The sequence below is a fragment of the Sceloporus undulatus genome, chromosome 6 (genome assembly GCF_019175285.1).
Source record: "Sceloporus undulatus isolate JIND9_A2432 ecotype Alabama chromosome 6, SceUnd_v1.1, whole genome shotgun sequence".
Taxonomy (NCBI): domain Eukaryota; kingdom Metazoa; phylum Chordata; class Lepidosauria; order Squamata; family Phrynosomatidae; genus Sceloporus; species Sceloporus undulatus.
In genome coordinates this window covers 52,553,377-52,576,760 of record NC_056527.1, presented here as the reverse complement: position 1 = coordinate 52,576,760, position 23,384 = coordinate 52,553,377, and the positions used below count along the sequence as shown (strand labels likewise).

The following is a 23,384-nucleotide window of genomic DNA, read 5'->3' as shown; positions in this document are numbered from 1 at the left end:
ACGACCCACAGGTTGAGAACCACTGTTCTAGACTTTTAACAACTGTAGACCAATGTTAAATTTTATTTTTTTATTTTTATTTTTTTGGCCAAGGCGATTCCAGGCATCTTTGTTTATAGCAGTTATCTAGACCCATTTTAACCAGCTTCAGAGTTGAGACCACTATAGTTGACTCAGTGGATGATCTTCACCCGAGCATTGACAGGGGGAGTGTGTCCCTGTTGGTGCTTTTCAACGGCATTTCGGTACCATTGACCATGGAACTCCTGGAAGATTTGGGAATCAAAGGCATTGTGCTTCAGTGGTTCCAGTCCTATCTCTTGGGCAGGTTCCGGATGGTGGTGCTTGGCATAGTTGCTCCTCAAAAGAAGAAGAAGAAAGAAGAGCTGTCATATGGTATGCCACAAGGTGCCATTCTAACCCCAAAAATATTCAACATCTACATGAAAGCACTAGAAGAAATTATACGGAGGCACAGGACAGGGTGTTATCAGTATGGCAGTGACACCGAAATTCACTTCTCCATGCCTTCAAAAATAGCATCAGCTAATGATAGTGTGTCTCCTCTGAATGAATGCCCGGAGGAGGTAATGCGCTAGATTAGGGAAAACAAACTGAAACTAAATCCAGACAAGACACAGTTTCTTACTGTGAAAGGTCCTAACTAGGAGTTGGGAACATATCATCTAGGCATGGATGGGATTACACTCCCCCTAAAAGACTGTGGAGATTACCACACTACACTCTTATAGTGCTGCTATTCCACTTTTACTGCTCTGGCTGCCTCTTGTTGCATTTCTGGATTTGCAGTTTAGGGAAAGGCATTTAGAATTTTCAGCCAGAGAGCACTTAGGCCTCACTGAACTATAAACACCAGAATGCAACGGGAGGCAGCCAGAACAGTAAAAATGAAATAGCAGCACTATAAGAGTATAGTGTAGTAATCTATGTTTGCAGTTTAGGAATACTTCTAGATCCATCACTCCAAATGACAGCCTAGATATACAATGGTCAGGCATGCTTATTGTCATCTTCACCTGATACCCCAGCTGCACCTCTTTCTAGAACTGGAGAATCTAAAGATGGTAGTGCATGCACTGGTAACCTCAAGGCTGGAAGTCTGCAATGTGCTGTACATTGGGCTACCTCTGTACAAAATTTAGAAACTTCAATTAGTTTAAAACACAACAGCCAGATTGGTTATGGTGCATCTAGGAGTGATCATATTACACTTATATTAAAATCACTTCACTGGCTGACAGTTAGTTTCTGGGCAGGGTACAAAGTGTTAGTTGTAACCTTTAAAAGCCATACATGGTTTGGGTCTAGGTTACCTATGGGATCACTTTCTCCCGTATAATCTGGCCCATGCAATCAGGTCTTCTGGGGGACATTTACTTCAGCCAGCCAGAAACAGGCTGACAACTGTTAACCAGATGACTTTTTCTTTAACCACCCCTAAATTGTAGGATGACCTGCTGGATACACTATCTATGTTTAAAATAGCATTAAAGACTAATCTCTTCTGGCAGGCCTATCCAGAAGGTTTTTAAAATTGTAAATTTTTAAATTAGGAATTGATTTTTTATAATAAGTATGCCTTCTAAATTGATGCTATGCTCTTTTAATTGATTGTGTATTTTTAATTGATGTTCATGAATTTAAAATGTGTTTAAATTGTGGGAGATCAGGGTTCAGATTCCTACTTAGCCATGGAAATTACCTTGGGGAAGTTATACCTTTTCAGCCTAAGAGGGAGGCATTGACAAACCTTCCTTGAATAAATCTTTCTAAGAAAACTCCCTAAGCCATAGGGTCACCAGATGCTTGAGTCAACTTGCACATAACAACAACAATAGCAAGATGTCAAGCAGGTTTTAGATTACAGTTAGAGGTATCATTAGGATTGTTAGGTTGAAAAAACATATAGTGGTCAGTATGGAAAATATAACTGTTAATCCAGTGTGGTTTCATATTTGGGTAAAATAAAGATTCAATGACATGAATTTAAAAAAAGAAGTAGATGAGTTTTCAGTATTACCAAAACTGCAAATTTGTAGGTGGTGTGATAAGAGCATACCAGTTGAGTGGCTTTAGCTAGTAACTAGGATCCAATTTAGCTGTTGAACAGCTAAAATCAATATTTTCCAAATGACATAAAAGTCAAATAAAAGAGAGATGGCTAGATCATGGCCTAATACAAAAAAAGAGACTACAGTTTTTGTAGATATAAAACAGAAACAAGAAAATTAACCACTTGGCTACCGAACAATATGTGGGACAAGGCTTTAGAAACACTTGTCAGTGTCTTCAGAATGTTTGCCAGCTGGTTCCTTATAGCTTCTTTGCTTCTCTTTGCCTCACTGGGGGGAGCATAATTAGCTTTTAGCATGCCACTCTCCCATTTATTTTTCTAATACCTTTTTAAATACATGGGGGTAATTATAGTCCCCCACCCTCACCCCATGCAGACCATAGCATGTTTCTTTCTCCCTTTCTTTTTTGCTCCTGTGCCATTCATTCTCTTTTTCTTACTATACATAGTTAGAACAACAGGGGGAATCTCAGTCCTTGTACTTATGCCTATATATTTCTCTGACACGAGCAAACAAAGATCCCTGCTTGAAAGCTTGAAATATTTGGGAACTCCTTTAAAAAAAATACAGCTGATATGGTGGAGAATTCCAGAAAAAGGCAGCACATTGTGATGTCATTCAAAACTGGCTGTCAAAATTTCCCATCAAGGAATATAGCAGCCTAGCAATTATGCACATTTATTAACGCATTCTCTCTCCAGAAGGCTTTGTGACTATCTTTTCAAAGGAAACACATATCTTATCTTGCTGACTGCTGGAGGGCTGTAGAAACACCTCCCAAGGCAGATTTCTTCTGATAACATTTTTTTCTAAAGGCAGTGATATTGTGGGTGCTCAAAGCTACTATCATCAAGAGCCAAGGATGCCCTTTTAATTTTTATAGACAGTTGCTTCAATCTACTGAAGCTGCATTTATGAAAAGAGAAAACCATGGAGCCTGAGACCATAATGAAATATCTGCCATTTATATGGCTGCAGGGGTAAACCTCTGTTCCTTTTAAATGTGACTTGCTTCCTTAGTAGCATTGATAGCTGTAGTGGAACTTCAGGGAAGCCTTAACCCTGCACATATGGTTCTTCCTACACAGTATTTCTGGACTACCGCCAGTGTTACCAAAAGGTGCTTGTATAGTTGAAGTAGAGCTGATGAAATTCTGGGCTTTGAGCAAGGAATCTTGGACTCGCATATTCATTCAGCCATGGATGATCTTACAACTGTGGCTATTTCCCAACCTAACCTACCTTATAGGGTTCTTGTTAAGATAAAATGGATACTGAGGGAGAGAGAAGGCTGGCCCAGTACCATCAGGGGCTAGCCTGAAGAAGGAGGCTTCTCCCTCCCTAACTGTCATCGTTCGGCCTCTGAGGGAGAGAGAAGGCTGGCCCAGTACCATCAGGGGCTAGCCTGAAGAAAGAGGCCCCTCCCTCCATAATTGTCATCCTTCAGCCTGTGAGGGAGAGAATAGGCTGGCCCAGTTCCATCAGGGGCTAGCCTGAAGAAGATGAGCCCTCCCTCCGGTCCATCTGCCTTGGTCCAGGCCTCAGAGGGAGAGAAGAATGCTGGACCTGATTCCCTCCCCCCCTCACCATTCCCTTCTCCTTTTGTGTCGTGTCTTTTAGATTGTAAGCCTGTGGGCAGGGAACTGTCTGTTATCCCCTCTATTGTAAACCGCTCGGATTCCCAGTGATTGGGCGGTATATAAATAAAACCTATTATTATTATTATTATTATTATTATTATTATTATACTTAAGGGGATTAAACTAAATATAGTGGAGCTGAGTTGGTAGCATTTCTGTTGTGGTGATGATGATGATGATGATGATGATGATGATGATGATGATGATGTCAACTCACTTTCATTTCTATAAATTTAAATTAATATATTTTATCATGGGGAATGCAAAGTAAATAAACTTTAAGCTCTTTGTGTGGGGAACTCTGTATTTTTGCTATTAAGAATTCCCAAGTTACTTAAGATATCATGATTACAAACCTAGTGTGTAGGTGACTGAGCAAAGAACAGAAATAGTACAATTAAGTGCAGTACAATTAAGACCAAGGACTCCTTCAAATGTTTATAGTTGTTTGATATCTCATATACTGTTATTGTCACTGGATTGTATAGCTCACCTGTAAGCAAGACAAACCATAATACAAAGTGAGACAGAGATAAAACAGCTGTTGATTGTTAATTATTCTGGAAGCATACAAACAGGCTGTTTTATCATCTAGATATTCAGATTGCTTGGGAGTTTGGACAGGATCCAGATGCAATCATATTTAGAAGAGATCCACCAAAAGCAATGGGACATTAGTCGTGACTAAATTTAAACATATTGATCTGAGTAGGTTTCCTAATCTTTAAAGTATAAGTAAGTCTGGATGTAATTCAAGACATTTTAAAACTACAAGAAACATGGAGTCTAAAGTCAATTTAGCCACTTTAAAATAATATATAAGAAGGGGTTGCATTGCCAGTTTTTCTTCAGAGGGGTTTACCAATTACCATCCTCTGTGACTCTCACAAGGTCATCCAGTGAGTTTGCATGGCCAAGGAAGGAATCGAACTCTGTTCTCCAGAGGTGTAGTCTAATATCAAACCACCACATCATGTTGGCTCTCATTGTGCTCAGAATACATTTAAATTGTTTAGTTTGTTGATATTGCAGTATGTGTGTATTTATGACTAAGAAATCTATCCAGGATTGATGCTGATAATTTTTGCTTATTTTGAATGAATATTTTGAGGTCCTAGCACAAATTACAGAGAACAGTTCTGTCTGTGCAAGGTTCCAGCTTTATTGTACTATACCTCCCCCAACCATGCTAGCTGAGAGATTCTGAAATTATAGTTATACATAGTTCAAAATGGGAACTGATTTTTATCACTTCCTCAACATTATTATAATCTGCTTCTTATGAACTGTTCAGTTGGTAGATCATTTTAGTCTTTATATTGTAAGGATTGTCATTTCCTTCTTCCATAAATAGTCACAACTCACTGCTTTAAAACAGAACATTGACTGGCAGGGGAGCTGGTCCCTGCAGCATTTGTCCTAAAACCTGATTAAAGCAGCTCCCAGGAACATTTTTTTAAAAAACTGATTCTGCCAAGTTTGATTTTGCAAAGTGGCAAAGGCCTTAACTCTGTGAAACATTACAGTGGTTGGCATTGTGAAACAAACAACCACAGCGTAATGCAGTCAGATGAGACTTTGCAAATTTTGTGATCTCCTTTTGCATTTCAGGAAACAAACAAATACAGAATCTGGAAGCAATAGCGAATACATTTCTATACTGCTTATCAGTGCATTTAAGCACTCCCTAAGCGGTTTACAACATGTAAGCTAATTGCCCCCAGCAAGCTGGGTACTCATTTTATGACCGATGGAAGAATGCAAGGCTGAGTTGACCCTGAGCCCCCTGGCTGGTATTGAACTCACAACCTTGTGGCTTGTGAGTGAGTGGCTGCACTACAGGCATTTAACACCTGCGCCACCAGGGCTCTTTTGCTGTGCCATTGCATTTAATGAGACTTGAGCATCCGCAGATTTTGGTATCTAAGGGGGGGGGGGTTCCTGGAACCAAACCTCAGTGGATACCAAGGGCCACTGTACAAGTTTTCAAAAGTATAAGCAAAACCAAATGGTTTTTCAGAGTTACGATGGATAGCTTAGTCATGCTTGGAGAGGGAGCCAATAGTTTTTGGGGAAGGGTGCATGTGTGTATCATAATTATAAGACAAAATATTCTGCACATTTTCCTCAGTTTTCTACCTGTGGCTAGGCATCTGTTGTTCATAGCTGGTAGCTTTAATTTCCTGATAGTTTCAAGCTGTTTCCTGTTTATTGCACACACACAGCTTTAATCAGTCTATAAATGGTTTTCAGGCAAAACAAGAAGAAAAGAAGAGAAGACCATTCTCTGCTTTGTGTTCATACAGACAGCCACAGAACAGACAGCAGGTAGAAACGTGTAGGAATGGGGAGAGCCCAAACTTCACAAAGCCTGCACCAAGATCTTCTAGGGCTAGATCTGACATTATTTATAAGTGACCCGTCTCTCTCTCAGCCATCCCAGAGAAGGGAGAAAAGAGAGCCCCCTTAGATCAAGCTCCTTAATGGTATTCTAGAACAACCTGTCATTTCAGTTTATGTGCCGGCATCAACAGTCCGGGGTGAGCATCGCTGTTGTCTGATTGCATGCTGGAGGAGCCTGCTGCACTGGGAACTGATTAATAGATGCAGAAAGATTTGGACCACTGATTTGTCACTTGATTGAGATTGTAATTTCTTTCAACAGCCAACAATCAATCCTGTAAATGGACACAGATTTTTAAAAACACTAACCCAAACTCATCCTTGAGTGTTTTCCTACTTTAACAAAAATATGTTTTTAGAATATTAATGTTTATTAGTCCCCTGCATTTCCTGGAAAACAAGCATCACCACTTAAAGCCAATTGGCAATTCCCTGCTGTGTTTTCATTTTATGTACATCCATACACCACTGTAAACTGAAAAAACCATTATTTAGGTTGTTGGCATTAATATCTTATATCTAAGTAGTTGTTCTTGCGTGCCTTCAAGTCATTTCTGACACATGTCGACCCAAAGGCAAACCTATCATGGGGTTTTATTGCCAAGTTTCTTGGTAAAAAATATTTTTGGTTTTGGTTATTTAAAAAAACAAAAAAACAGTTTAAAAAGTGAAAATGTAAATTAATGGTCCGAATATTTGTTTTTATGGCCTCTTGTAAGCATATAGTATAATTTCATACTATGGTATGATTGGCTAGTGTTACTGAACTAAAGATCTGTTTTCATAAAAATGCAAAGCATATTATATACCACAGCGGTCTGAATAGGCAAGTGTGAAAGCAAACATCTAAAGGATATATTAGCAGCTTGTCACAATGGATAGTTTCCCTGTAAGCGTCTGATCTATTCCCAGGGACAGTAACTAAAGTCAATTAAAATATGTAGGGGTGGGGGAGAGAAAGAACCTCACTGCCAAGTGCTTGTGAGTCATCTTTGAAGTCCCGTTGAGTTGAGGCATTACTCCTAGGCATAGGATTGCAGCCTGAGACTGCATGCTCACTTACTTAGGAGTAAGCTCCATTGAACTCAGCAGGTATCAAATTGCTTCAGGAGAGTTCTAAACTCAATTTATTATGATGCGTTATAACCATTTTGCACCTCCCTGCTGTTCTTTCTACAGCAGGAGTCGGCAAAGTGTTGCTCCAGATATGTGTTGGACTGCAGCTTTCCACCTTTCTCGCCATTGACTATGCTGGCTAGGGCTGATGAGATTTGTAGTCCAACAAGATCTGAATCTATGCCTAACCCAGTTCTATTGGAAAGCAGAGACTGAATTTATTTTGATACTGAGAGGGCCCGTAACCCATTGTTGGCTCTCTAATGAACTCGCTGCCATTTCAGGATCTAACTTTCAGTGCAATCTGAGGACGATGCATTCAGATGTAGCTCAACAATAACATAGCAAAGTACAGAAGCAAAAAATCCAGATATATGTATAGACAATGCACTGACCACTTTCCACACTGAAAAATAACTCACAGACACTGTTGATTTCATCCAAGTCCTTGGAGGTTGTTTATCTTGAGTTGCAATATGTAGAAACAATTACAGTCTCTCCTCTCTGACTTCCATCCACTTTATCGTCCGTAGTACATCATCTTACAGCTTCAATTCAAACCATATCACAAGCCATCCAACCCAAACTGATCCATGTGATTCCAACCAGACCAGACCACACCAAGCCCAACAATACACATGTGATCTTTCTCCTGGCCCATTTATATACAGTATTGGTTGTGAGTCATAACCTGGTGCCTCACAACATGATGCAACCTCAGCAGAGTTTGCATCATGCCATGTGCTCTGACTCAGCGTTCTATACCAGTCACACAGGATATGATGCCACCTGTCAATCAAATATTTTCACAGTTGTTTAAATGAATATTTTTCTAACAGTGCATTCACATATGCACAGATTATCTGATCTTCCTTAAAAACAAGTTGATCACCCCTTCAGTGATGAAAAGGCTGAAATTTCCCATTAGGCCCTTAGTTGAGCATCTAAATTCTCTCATTTTTACCCTAATAACTGTTGCCCAGTTTAAATTCACTATTGTCAATAGGAAGTAACATGCATAGTTCAGAGGAAATAGAACAAGTGATATTAATCCCAGATGTTCACTTCTTCTTTGACTTTTCTCCCTCTTATTTTGACCCACATCATCTCCCACAATTGAGGGGGGCCCACTTAAAGTCTTACTGACATCTCTTGTATCACTGAATGATTTACATGAACTCAGATCATTATTATTATTTGGTCTGAAACTTAGTTGTTCATGGCAGGGACAAATCAAGTTCTTTCCAGTTGAAATCTGAATTGCATTTGATTTTGCTGGCACAAATCAAGATGAAACCCCTAGCTTCTCTGTGATCAGATGAATAATTGAACTCTGTCGTTATACCTGGTAATAGTCCCAAATTCCCACTGTAAATGTTTCATCATTTTTACATTATGTGCTGACAAAAAGGCAACTTCCTGTTTTGCATTTATATTTTCTACATGTGTTTTGCATGTACTAGAGCAGAAATGACTGCCTGGTCATTATTCTGACTGCGCTACATATATTTTCCCCTCTTGACTCCATTTTTCCTCTCAAAGGATGCAGACAGATATAGCAAGCAATCGATGGAGAGATGTTCTGCCTTTACGAGATTAATTACAAACACAGGGATGCTGTGTCTAGCCTACATGTATGATTGATCTTAGAGGAGGAAATGCAGTCGGAAACTAATGCTTCATTTTATCCAGTAAGCAAAGTCCAAAGATGTTTACATTCTGCTAGGTAAGCACAGCTGTCAAAAGACGTGAAAACGAATGGACTGTTCTGTCAGCACAAATTCACACCAAGGTAGCACAGCAAGCCCTCTCTGTGGACTTCTGCCCAGCCATGAGGCTGGAGGGCAAGAAATGCTAATTTAGCAAATAGTTTAATTGTCCTGTGCTATAATTAGCACAGAAAGCATGCAAGGCCAATATGGGATGGCTGGCAAAATGCAATCCATTTTCCATTTTTATTATGGTCATTTAGACTCAGGAAGAGGCAAGGAGGATTCATTCTGACAGGCTGAGATGGTCGGCATTTTGCAGTGCTTCTGCAGTCTTTTCCTTGTATCCCATTCAACCCGCACTCGATGAACAGCACACTGATCACTGTCTAGCTGTGTATAGATGAAAAAGGGAAGATGACATTCATCTTTAACTTCTTGTTTTTAATACCAAATAGGGATATCACTGATTAGAACGATGCATTGTTGTATTTGGTCAGAGACAATGAATATATGTTAAAGAAAACTCCATGAAGAAAATTCTAAATCCTCCTGGCATTTTAAAACACAGGAGTGACATGTGGGACCAGCAACAAAATGTTGCAGCATTTCTTCCCTTGTAAAATGTCCCTCAAATTCCCAATCCTATTTTCCCACCATTATTCCAATATAGTCCTTGGCTCCTGAGCATCTCCTGAGGGGACATAAGCATACAGTTGGCCCTCCTTATCCAGGGATATTTTATCCACAGATTCAAGCATCCACAGCTTGAAAATATTCCAAAACATTATAAACTCCAAATAGCAAACCTTGACTTTCCATTTTATATAAGGAACATCATTTTACTAAGCCATTGTAGTTAATGGGGCTTGAGCATCCACGGATTTTGTTATCCATGGGGGTTATTGGAACCAAACCCCAGTGGATAACAAGAGCCCACTATACTAAGCAGGGATGAGAAGCAAACTCATGAACCAAAAGTTCCTTGCAGGAATATTGTGAGGATGGATGTGATAAGAGAAGGTGATTATCCATCCTGAACTTTAGTGACAGAGCAGCAGAGTTACCAATGCAGAATATGGGAATAGTAAGTCTTTGTTGTAATATACTTTCAGAACAAACATTCTTAAAATAATATTAAGTAAAATCAATATCATATTCAGCACTGGAATAATGGGGCAAAGGGAGGAAATGGACATAAGAAAGACTTTAATTAGCTAAGTTGTCCATATACTATTAAAATTACACATTGTGCCCTCATAATACAAAATTGCAGCATTAGAACAAGTAAAGTCGTTAAGGTACCTGAATTGACTGAAACAGAAACAAGCAAAAGATTTGAGGATACTGAAAGAAACACACTCTGCAACTAAAGAAAAGTGAAGTAATGTCTTGCTTTCTGTACTCCGCACACTTCGGTCCTCTGGGAAGAATCTGCTACAACCTAAGAAGACCAGACTCAGTGGTGACCCAAAGGACCTTCTCATCAGCCGCTCCCTGGCTCTGGAACGACCTGCCAGATGAGATCCATCATATTACCACCTTGGAAGCCTTTTAAAAGGCTATCAAGACGGATCTCTTCCAGCAGGCCTTTCCAGACTAGGTTAGATCCATTAGACTTGCCTCCTCCTCTGTTGATACTGATATCAAAATTGATTGATACCATCGCCCCCGTTCCCTCTCCTCTAGAGGAAGACTCATTTCTAGCTCTAATCTGCCCGAAATTTTAGTGTATTCATATTGGACAGTTTTTAATTTGTTGATGTTTAATCTTTTTTTAGGGATTGATCGCTGTTTTTATGATTGGGGGAAGGATTGGGCTTTGGGGGTTTTTTAATTGTAATTTTTAATTGTTTGATGTTTTAATTATACTATTGGAATCTGCTTTGATTCCTTTGTGAAAAAGCGGAATACAAATGAATATTATTATTTTATTATACTGGTTACTTTTCTTTTCTTGGCCTGGGCTAAGAGACAAGCTGTCAAGCTCAGCTCTATTCTACAGTGCCATGATGATACCATCAAATGTGGAATACTGTGTCATTTTTTAAAAATTAGTTTTAGCTGCAGTTTCTAAATAATTTGAATAAATTTAGCAGTTGAAGCTTTCTAATGTTATATGACCCAGGGTAAGTTAATATTATGGGCCCAAACAGACAGGCCAAAATAAAGCTGCTTCAGGCCACTTTGGAAGTGTGCTTTTTAAATGACGCATGTGTCCTAAGAGGCCAGAAGCCATGCCAAAGCCATGCTCCAGTTCTAAGGACTGGAGTGCAGCTTTGGTGCAGCTTCTGGCCTCTTAAGATGCGTGTGTCATTTAAACAGCATACCTCCAAAGTGACCCAAAGCAGCATTATTTTGGCCTGTCTGTTTGGGCCCATTATGAAAATCTAGTTTGTGCAAAGTAGAGAGAGAATGGTAAAGTCAGAGAAAGACTATCTCAACAACAGCCCACACACACACACTTTAGCTACCATGCATACCTTGCATGGAAAAGCTGACAATTATTTTTTTAAATGCAACAGTTTGTTGTCACTCTGTGTGATGTCACACTGTGGAAAGGAGAAGGAAGTAGCCCTTTTAAAAAGTTAAAAAATATAAAGCATTCTGCACTTGATATCTAAGAACAAGTGATATTGCATCAGAACGCTGGTACTGTTTGTTGCTATTCTTTTTAAAAAAGATGTGTGCAGTTGTTAAGAATACGGCACAAAATTAGGAGTACGGCACGAAAACTGGGATGCTTTCAAACTTTGTTTCCTTTTTTAAAACGTGTAGACCTGGCCCGAAAAAAATATAACAGTCAAAAGTGTTGATGTATTCCTTGTGTAATAATTAATGTTAATGAGTCCATTAAATGGTAAACAAGCCAACAAAGGTAGTTTTAATGACACCCATCCTTGCATGTTTGTTTAATCTGTTTCTAAGATAATGAATGTGCTGTGACTTGACCGACCTCAAGTCCTTATTGTACAGAGAACGCACGAAAAGAGATTTGAACTGATTTTTTTCTTCTTTTTACACTTCCATTTAGTACGTTCAAGCTGACTGGGTAAGGTGGGGTGTCTGAAAGAGCTTGGAGGCCTATTTAATTAAGTATCTTGACATTCTGTGTCTGAAGGACATTGGCAGATGTCCAAATACAATGTTTGGCTCTCAAACCCTTTAATTGAAACTACATAGGAAAAAAGAGATCTTGGCAGAAAACTTCCATGAGGTTTTTAACGACTATTGGATTGACCAGACAGGGCAACAAAGCTCATAAAACAGGATTAGCAAAATGGTGTTGTTGGATATTATACGCTGTGTGACATGTACTGTAGCAAAGAAATTTGGCAGGATTAACCTGCAGAGGATAAAGATATCACAGACGAGGGGTGCTGAGTTATTGGGCTAAAGAAAGAAGGTCTCTTGTCCTGCATATTAATAGCACCGATGTACTTCTACTAAATGTTGGCTCTGCTTTAAAACATAGTTGCACAGCTAAAATTGTTTCTTTATTACAAGCACCAGTACTCAGTGCTATGGACATTTTTCTTTAAACACTTCAATAGATGTGAGTTCAGTAATTCTTGAGAATTACAGACTTGCCAGTTTCACTTTGCATGTTTTGAATGATTAAACATTGTAGATCTTTTTAAAGCACTTAACTGAATTTGTTAACCAATGTGGTGGTATCAACTGAGTTCCAAAACTGAAATTGCACAAATTAATAAACCTCACTGAGATATATGGGGAGCGGGCAGTGATTGTACTGAAAATGCTATGAGGTCCTAGGCTCTCCACATGGGACTGTAACTGTTCACATTTCCTAGCTAGCCATTTGTTTCTAGTTTCATGTCATTCTCTTATCACTCCTAAATCTCCTGCTTGCAAATATGATGATAATGATCATGATCCCAGTAACAATAAAATGCAAAGAATAGTACATCAGGGTCAGGTGTTGTTTTTTTAAAGCATATATATATATGTCAAAATATTTAGATCTTTTGGGGATAGCAAAGCATCTGACTCATCACAATACCCGTCCATTCACCTTAAAGTTAGGACAGTTTGTGGCCAAATCTCTCTGTAGCAGTAAGAAGAATTTAAACTGGGAGATAGGGCTGCAGCAGAAGTGTCTGAGATGAGAGAGACAGTTGACCAAGCAAATATGACAGGCATTGCTTAAAGGTTAGTACATATTTCATGAGGTACTAGGTTACAGGAGGGGAAACATAGAAGTATAGGTTAATTGGGACATTTGGCTTAGGGATGGATGGCTTGTTTACTTAGCCTGAAATATCTGACAGTGTGTGTGTGTGTGTGTGTGTGTGTACACGTGTACACACACCCACACACAGCTTAACAGGAACCAGCAGGAACCATGCATTCAGAAGAGAGAGGGCTGTCCTGATGAATTTCTGGTGAAATGGCCCTGACTAGTCCAATGACTGGCCACTGTTATGTCGCCTGGATACAGCAGGCTACCAAGGGGTCTGACTTCTCAGGAATATGGTTTAAATGGTCAGGGAGAAATGAATTTGAATTTATAAAGGATTCTTGTCTTCACCATTCTTCTCCTTATCTCAGAAATCCATTGTAGAATGCTAGTGCCAAGTTAGTTGTACTAGCTTAAAAAGGTTGCTTCACGCAATATGCTAACATGAGATGAATACAATGCGCAGGATCCAGATGTAGCTATGCTTAGAATCATCAGTGGGTCTGTATCCAGCTCTTGATTCTCAAACCACATCAGGTGATCAATAGCCAAACATATACATATTTGAATATGTCCCACGCGTGATTTGCAGGCATCTAATCTTGCTCTTAGATATCCTGCTGTTATGTGAACAATACATTCAAAGGAATTATTCTTCCAGGATCAGAGAAGAAGCCATCAGTCCAAATATATTCCACACTAACTGCCAAGGAAACATCCAGTGGGATTCTGTGATTTGCAGTTTAGAGAGGTACATTAATAGTTTGCAGCCAGCGAGTTCCTCTGTTGCATCACAAAACTACAAATCCTAGGAGTCAATAGGATGAAACTAAAATAAAATGACAGCAATATAATTAAAGTGAAAGGACTCTGGTTCAACAGGACAGAACTGAACCAACCCAATTGCCATCTTGCTGTCTGCCCAAGCATAATTCTTTAGAGAGAGCACTATTCAAAGAGACCCAAACAGTTAACAAACAATCAAGTCTTAAACCATGCAGCAATTTCATTGGCATTTGTCTTGGTAAAAAAATATCCTGTCACCTAGTCTGGGGTTTTCAATTTCTGGGACAAACATGACTACAAACGCCATCCATATGCTGTGGAATTCATCTGACAGACATTTATTAGTGCTGTTTTCATGCAAATAGATTTTCCTTCCTTGGCAATAGCCAGTTAATTCAGTTCTCTTTCTGTCCTCTGCAGATGAATCCTGCCAAACTTCTTTGGTGCAGTAGATATTATGCAGCATAAAACAGTCACCAGTGCAGTCAACTGGAAGCAGCCTTTCACCTTCCACCAAGTGGAAGTCTAATTTATCCATGCAGATGCTGGAGCCTTTCAGATAACTCATGCAATGAATTAGTTTAAAAGAGCAGATTGTTACCTTTAGGCTGCATCCTCACTGCAGAAATAATCCAGTTTGAAACTGCTTTAACTACCATAGCTCAATGCTATGGAATTCTGGGAACTGTAGTTTGTTGTGGCACCAGAGCTCTCTGACAGGGAGAAGGCTAAATGTCTCACAAAACTACAATTCCCAGGATTACATACCATTGAGCTATGGCAGTTAAAGTGGTGTCAAACTTGATTGTTTCTGCAGTGCAGATGTAGCCTAAGAAACTTAAACCCAACATGAGTAATTGGTGATCCTCCAGATGATGTTGATTTCCATGTCCCTTCACTATTACCCAACATTTCATCTGTAATCCACATCTTGACTATTTGGAGTAACCTACAATGATGTTAGAACTAACTCCTGCCTTTGGCTGTAAGGTGTTGATTTTGTGGAGACCTGTTATCATGGGTAAGACAGTATTTCTTGTTGGATGGACCACATGTACCAACAATACATCTCTACCATAAGTATAGGCAGGCTTTGCTTTATGTGTCAATTTCAAGATCAGGCAACCTTAATAGAAACATTAATATAGTATTTAGTATCACTTTTGATTAGCTTGTTCTATCTTCCATGAGATATGTCACATAATTTTGGCACTTTGGGTTGAATACTGGCTGTTTTACAGAGTGTAATGGGAAAAATGAGAAAATTCCTGTATGTTTTGTTCCACTGAACAGAAACTCAACTGCATCATAATCAAAATCAGAATGCTTAGTCTGGTAAAGAGCAGGACCATTACTAGGGATGGGGCCATGGTGCACATGCCCTGGATATATTTCTCAATGCCTCAGATCTCCTAGGTGTGTATGCAACTGAATATACTGTATATACTTGACTATAAGTCGACCTCATGTATAAGTCAAGGGCAAGTTATGGATTTTGATATGACCCATGGATAAGTCGAGAGTAAAACTTAAGGGCATATAGCAAAGGATCTAAAGGATGAAGCAAAGCAAAACAATGTCAAAGAACTTACAAAATTCCATCAGACATAGCTCTTTGTGCTCACTCTTAAGGCTGAATGGATGAGAGAGTAGAGGGGATTGGTGTTTCCAGGAAAGATTATACTCTTGCCTTTCACCAGGGGATTGTTCCTTCTTTTAAATAAGAATTAAGATACAGTATTTATGTTGACCCATGGATAAGTCGACTGAGGTTTTTTGCGTCAATTTTTTGACCTAAATTTCTAGATTTATACATGAGTTTATACAGTATGTATTTTCAATGATTCACTCTTAGCTGGGCTGGAAATAGGAAGAGGAGCTGCTGATATAAGAAGGGAGATGGAATTTGGGAAGACCTTGAATTAATTGAGCAATACATAAATGACAGTGCTAAGAAGAACTGGAAAGCAAATGAATGGGAAGGGAGTAAATCTGTTGAAGGGGAGGATTTGCATGAGTTGGTATATCTTAGCTACTAGTTAGCTTGTCTTCTCTAAAAAGGCATTACTTTACCACGTGTTTGGGGTCAGAGTGAGTTGGTGTTTAGATGAAGTAGATATTTCCCATTACACCTGTGCATTTGCAGGGCTTCTAATCTGTGCTTGTTTAAATTTATATCCTGCCTTTCTGCTCCCTTGAATGGTAGTCAAGATGACCAACAACAGTAACATTCAAAATATGGCACATACATAGAAGAGGTTATAAACACTTTTAAAACACCTCAGTAAATAGAAATAGTGCCTTTACCCAGCTCAGATGCATTAGCAACCAGGAATGCCAAGTTAGGGACATGGTAGCTAATCTGGAAAAACTGTTTTGGCGGTTGTAATATTGATGGACCTACGCATCTAGGTCACCCACTCCAAAGTCCAGAGAGTTGCATCTCCCCATCCTTTGTGGATACCATTTTGGAACTTAACTGAGATTTGAGGTTGTATTTTCTACTTCAGAAGATGGTGTATTTTGCTATATATTATTGCTCTTGTGTGTCACTTTCTTCCTAGCATCACTCTCATGTGCAGTTTTGCCAACCATCTAATAACATTCCATGAATCTGACTTGATTATATTCCACAAAAAAAGTGATCCTATTCTTAACATTTTTCTTGGAAAATACCACTGTCATTATTGCTACAGAAGACTTACACAGCTCAGTTTTGAAAAGTGAAGCATGCCATTCCCAGCTTTCCCACTCTATACTTTATGCTGTAGATTTTACCCAAGTTACTGAAAAATCAGGCATAAAATAAACAATGTGAAATGAGCCCTACGTGTTTACTTTGGCATCACAAAATTTGATTTATGCTTGTTTGAGGGAAAGATTATTAACACTGCATTGAGTGAGTGGCTTTATCTGGGGTAATGTTCTGTATTTTATAATGTTTAAAAGAGCAGCAACAACAACAAAGGAATTACGCTGTACTTTCAGTTTAGACCTAACAAGATTTCTTTGGGTTTTTTTTTCCTTTGTAGGTGGACACAAAGAAGAATAATCACTGAATCATAATCCCAAGAGTTTGAAGAATAGAACAAGTCCAGCAACAGGAAGAATGGAGGTCTAAATCATATGGCTCGGTGTAGCAGCTGGTGTTGTGAATCAGGCCGTTGCCAAACACAGAACGGCTACTTCACAACACCAGGGTTTCCCCTTGCCACAGTCAACTGCCCAAAGAATTATTCAAAAAGAAAACACTCTGCGTACGTGAGGAATGGAAAGCTGGATGGGCCCAACTTCATTGTGGAACATTTATTTGCTGTTTTTGTGTACCTTCAAATCATTTCCAACTTATGGTGACCCTAAGGTTAACCTACGATGGGGTTTGCTTGGCAAGCTTTGTTCAGAGTGGGTTTGCCTTTACCTTCCTCTGATGCTTGATTTGCATAAAGGTTGACTTGTGCAATGGTCGACTTGCACATTGGGTTTCCATGGCTGATGGGGGATTCAAACCCTTGTCTCCGATTGTAGTCCAACACTTAAATCATTATACCATGCTGGCTCTCAGAACATTTATAACCTACTTTTAAAGTAAATGGGTGGTTTTTGAACTGGGAAATACTGTGGTTTTTGAAATGGGAAATACTGTTAATTCTTCATTTCTATAAAAGGTTAACAAGAAAATTGATTACAGTAAAAATAATTAGTTTTCACTTAAATAAGATCCATTTTTCCTTAAACATAATCTATTAGGTCTTAACATGCTATTCTTTACATTGTCATCATTGATTCTGAGACTAATAGTTAAATGCCTGTACTGCAGCCACTCACTTACAAACCACAAGGTTGCGAGTTCAATACCAGCAAAAGGGCTCAAGCTCAACTCAGGCTTGCATCCTTCTGAGGTCATTAAAATGAGTACCCAGATTGTTGGGGGCAATTAGCTTACACTTTGTAAACCTCTTAGGGAGTGCTTAAGTGCACTGATAAGCAGTATAGAAATGTACTTGCTATTGTTATTCATGCAATATGACCTGGCTTTTGAGCATCATTCAAATGTGCTATTAAGCTAGCTTTGGCCATATTTATATAGACATTTTGAATTTCAGTGTTATTTCAACTACAGAAGCTCATCTTCAGGAAGACCAGTTAACGTACTACCAGCCATACTTGCAATAGTTCACAGTGTGCCAGTTTACTAGAGGGCTTTCCCTGCATGGAGAACAGAAGACTTGATGCTCCTAATGAAAAGCATTGCAAGACGGTGCTCATGGACATCTACTTAGAAAACCTTCTTCAGACGTAGGTGTTGGATGTTTTAATCCAGTGGGTTTGGATGCCTAAACTTTATTTCTAAATGCTCAACTTAAGTTTTAAATTATTGTAATGCTAAAAATTTGGCAACCTAAAGGAAAATTTCATATCGGAAGGCACAATTCCTATTGGGGGAGCAGTGTACACCTGTTTCTACCAGCTCAGCAGTTGTGTATCTGCACAGTTCTGAAGTACTGAACCCATATTTTGATGTGTCCGGTTATTTTCTTGTAGCTGCATGTGATGCAAAAGTACATCATCTGCCCAGACCTCTTGAAGACCCCTAGGGGTCCCTACAGATGCCTGTTACAGTCAGTCAGCTACAGGAAAATAGCTGGATGCATCTCTGCTGTTCCCCTTGCTCTCCCACAACATTGAAATGGCCATGTTGGGAGGGTGAGGGTGCATCATTTCAAAAGTGAGTTGTTAGCAGTAATACAGTGAGACATAGCTATGTGACAGACATATGTTTTCCAATGCAGGATTTCAGACTAGAATACTGGCTTAAAAACTGGTATTTGTTACAATGCCTCCCTTTTCAGCCCCTTCCCCAAATTATAATTGTAATGCTATTTAGAAACATGCTTATTTTCTTGTTCTGTATTTGTATGTTTCACATTTGCATCTTTTTGTAGGCTGTGTTTGCACATTCCTCAGCTGGTGTATTGTAATATTTTTGTTTATTTGGCTGCCACATTTGAAATAAACTGATTATCAGCCAGTACTACAGAGTTTGGTTAATTCCACAACACAGCATTCAGGATACTGAACTTTGGATGTTAGCTCTAATGCCATGTTGTAGGTATGTATGCATGTATATAAAGTGTGTATGTAAAGTATGGCTTTATATAGTAAATACTACTATGAAGTAACTTAAGCAGTTGTCTCAACTTAAGACATCTAGAATTGAGCTTTGGGAAAACTGAGAGGCTCACCCACCAACATACAATTGAATGACACTACCAGGATACTCTAATATAAGAATGGAGAATCTGTGTCCCTTCAAGCATTATGGGATTAACACCAATCAGACCCAGTCGTCACTGATAATAGGAATGAGAGATGTAGTCCAGCAACATCTGACCATATAAGTTCCCCACCTCTAATCTGTTCTTGTTTCTGATCTCAGAATTCTTGGCATGGATGGCAAATGAAGGAAGCCTTGGGGAGACACTTAAAATTCCTGCTCTCCTGGAAAGGTGTTTGTTGGCAGGATTTCATTTTGTTACCTTTCTGCCCTTTCTTTTTAAAGTTTTGTAACAGCATGGGAAAAACCTGAACTCTCATACCAAGCCATTTCAGATTACAATGGAATTTGAGCAAGTTCACTTAGACATATGTTCTATGTAGAGATTCATAAAAAGAATTTTATGAGTGCAACATTGATATCAGAATATTATTCTAATGCCACTATTATTTTTAAATCTTTTGGTTCCTCTGACTGCTATAGCAAATTGTTGCAAAGAGTCAGCCAAGTCAGTTTCATTGATGGAGATTTCTGGTGAAGGAGCGACCATTTCTGGATTCCACACAGCTGCTATCCACATGCCACATCCACTCTGAATTGATCATGTAAAACTATCTTCATAGCCAGCACTGTTTTATGCCTAAGGTTTCTAAGACATTTGCCTCAAACATCTGCATTATATTTAGGCTTATAATGTTATATGTAGAGTTACCTAGGGGTACATTTCCGTTAACATAGACTTATTTCTAATAGGACTGTGCTGCCAAATACAGAGCACAAGAACAATCCATAAACAAGTGCAAAAAGACATTTGTTCAAAGCAGATTAAAACAACTGCCAGCCAAAAAACTCTCTGCATGTGTTGAGCCACAGGAATTGTGTCAAGAAAACACAAGCCTTGCATAAGCATTAACGTTTCTGTTTTTAAAAGTTCTGTAATGAGGTGTATGTGCTTTGACAATACATCAGCTATGAACTAAAAGGTAAAAGCGGAAAAGCATATTGTATTTCACAATGAAAATGCTCTTGCTTTGATAGATTATAGATTAAAATTCTATATTTTTTCATACTATCACTGGAAAAGTGGATATTCTCAATGTTGTCAAGTGCAAAAGAACTCACTGCACTTCCAATGTACTGTTCTTTACACTGGGGTCCTCCCAATTTTGTTGGACTGCAACTCCCCATCTGTTCCCACCATTGGTTTATGCTGGCTAGTGCCAATGGAAGTTGCAATATCTGGAGCACACCAAGTTGCTGCAATTGTTGTGTAATACCATTAGTTGCAAATCAAAAGTGTCAAATCAATTGCATCTGCTCTAGCTTAACAAGTAACATAGGGACAATGCTGATACAGCATTATAGGATACACATAGAGAATGTAATGCTGCTGCAAATGCACAAAGGAATCTAAATAGCCTCAGGTTAGTAAAAACATATTCTCACCTCCTGTGTCTCAAATGTTAAAAATCAGTCTTAGTCTCGAATGACTGTCTCTTGCTGGTCTATATGAATCAAGAACACTGCTCAGTCTTTAAAGTATTATACATAATTGCCCTTTACAATAATAGAAACCTCAGGCTATACTTTGCATTGGGAAACCTGTGCTGGTTTGTTTTGTAATCCACCCCATATTGCAATCCCAGTCTAAATCAGGGTTTCCTACAACAGGTATGATGTCTGTATGAATTCAACTATGGCATTTTAGTTTGGTTTATTATATTTATATGTCCTGCCAGTCTCATTCATGAAACTCAAGGTGACATATGTGGCACCAACCAGACGTAAACCTGCTTAGTTTCAGAAAGGTGATCACATGTGCTTTCAGACATACTTTTGAGGACTCGTATCACAGCTTTGTTGGCCAGCATAACACATCTTCTTTACATTCATCAAAGTCCCAGATTCAACCATTGGCATCTGTTTAAAGCATGTCAGATAGTATGTAATAGAGTTTGGACCACTATCGTCCCATTTCCTATGGAGAGGTACTACTGGACAGACAGACTGCAGTTGAATAGTCCAGTTGAATAAATGTCTGCTTCATATGTTTTAAAGTAGAAGTATAAGCTCAAAACATAGTCAAAAGCAAAGAGTTACACTAAACTCAGGCAGTTCAGAAAGGTACATGTTACAGTGCTGTTTTTAAGACAAGCAGCTGTGGGTGGGCCTTGTTAATAATAATAATAATAGGATTTGCTTGAAACCCTCTTGTCTATATACTGGGCCCTTGGTATCCACTGGGGTTTGGTTCCAGGACCTCCCATGGATACCAAAATCCATGGATACTCAACTCCCATTATAAACAACAGTGTAGTAAAACAGTGTCCTTTATATAAAATGACAAAATCAAGCTTTGGTTTTTGAAACTTACATATTTTTTAAAATATTTTCGAGCTGCGGATGGTTGAATCTGTGGATAAGGAGGGCCTACTATTCTATTTCTACCTTAGAATGCTCTCTAAAGGTAAATATGTATAGAAATATTCAAAATACTGCAAATTATTTTAATATCTGTATGTACTCTCTTTCTCTGTGTATACATGTATGCATGTAAACATACTCAGATTTCTATAAATGATTTTAATAGCTGTGTGCATGAGTTTCAGTGTATATATATAGATAGCTGCCTTCACCCATAAACATACATGCATGCTGAAAAATCTAGGAATAATTTTAATAGCTATTATTACTTAACAATATTGATATTAATATAATATATTCTGCCAGCCAGCTCAGCCTAGTGACTGAAAGCAAAGGAAACAACAGGGAAAAAACACCCAGACCTCTCCCTTTCTCTGATAGCAGAAGGCAGGTGTGTTACATGATAGCAAAAGTGCCATATCTGACAGGCAAAGAACAGGAAGGGATGTGTAATGGAGGTCAGCACAAGGCAGAGGCAGCACATTATTGCTGCTCCTCTATGCAAGCCTTCAAATGGCAGAGATAACGTCATCTGAAGGCACAATGGCGCTTTTAGCAGCATGGCATGTGATAAAACCAGGAGACACAATTGAAAATATAAAAATATAAAGGAGGCAGACTATTTATTTCCCCAGAGAAGGACTGACGATTAAGTTGTCTGCCTTCTACTTTAACAATAAAAAAAAGGCAAGCAGGGGTTTCCCTTTACTCTTTCCAGGAGTTGCTTTTGGCTTTGTCTGTTTCACCCACAGACTTCTTGGTTTCCCACCTTGCCTTTCTGTTTGTTCAGTGAAGTTGTAAAAGAGTTGTGAAGTGGGCATTATTTCTGAAGAAACATGTCAAAATGTGATGCAACCCAATCATATCCAAGCAGTGGTACAGCTGGGTTTTTTTTTAGGCTTTGCATTACTGGTTTTATGGCACCCCTTTATAAACAGCCATATAGGATTATTAACACATTTCTCTACCATAATAATTCCACAATATTTCTACATTCGTCATTTCTTAAAGCAAGACAAGCCTCTTGGCTAACTCTGATTTGAAAGGAGAAAGAAATACTTTTAACACGTGCAGTTTCCTATTTTAATCACCCTTACAATTATAGCACCTTTTCTCCTATGGAAATAAGTTTTTTGGGGGGGAGGGTTGCTACTGCCGCTCTGATGCAAAACATCGACCTACATCTTTTGTAGAAAAAGAGCCCAGCACAAGAGGAGAAAAACAGCATTACACAGACACCTCTTCAGAGGCCTTCCTGCCAGTTCTTGCCTCTGCTTACTGCTGCCAGAGGCTGTCTCTGTCTAGCTCTCTCCTGCAGACTGCTTCCAGCCTACAAGACCACCTCTACTTGCAGACCAGACCTCAAGCTAGTTGTTTAGTTAACCTTATATAGTTAACCAATACCTTATATCCTGCAAGGGGCTAAAAACTCCCTGCCTTGGGTAGCAGGCTCATCACCAGTGTGATAGGGTTGCCATATTCCAGCCACTCATATCTAGGCAGATAATTTGCTTAATATGCAACCTATTATTATTATGCATATTATTAATTTGCATTCTGATTATGCAAATTCAACACATTAATCATGGCACTTTTTCTACCATTATTTCAACCTCAGAACAAACAGCTTTTTTCCCCCCTTTCCCCACTGAATGGTGTGAAGAAGTAGCCCCCCAAGAGCAAAGAGACTACATTTACTCTCTCGAGGCTATTTGGAAGCGAAGTTCCACTGTG

General features: G+C 38.9%; 1 long non-coding RNA gene across 1 annotated transcript in view; it reads left to right on the top strand.

The window, feature by feature from the left end:
• The window catches only part of LOC121935562, a 78,723-nt gene extending 61,159 nt beyond the window's left edge, over positions 1-17,564 (top strand). The window contains exon 3 of the long non-coding RNA XR_006104818.1: positions 16,984-17,564. This is a non-coding gene — a long non-coding RNA (uncharacterized LOC121935562). The remainder of the gene's footprint in view (positions 1-16,983) is intronic.
• The last annotated feature ends 5,820 nt before the right edge of the window (positions 17,565-23,384 follow it).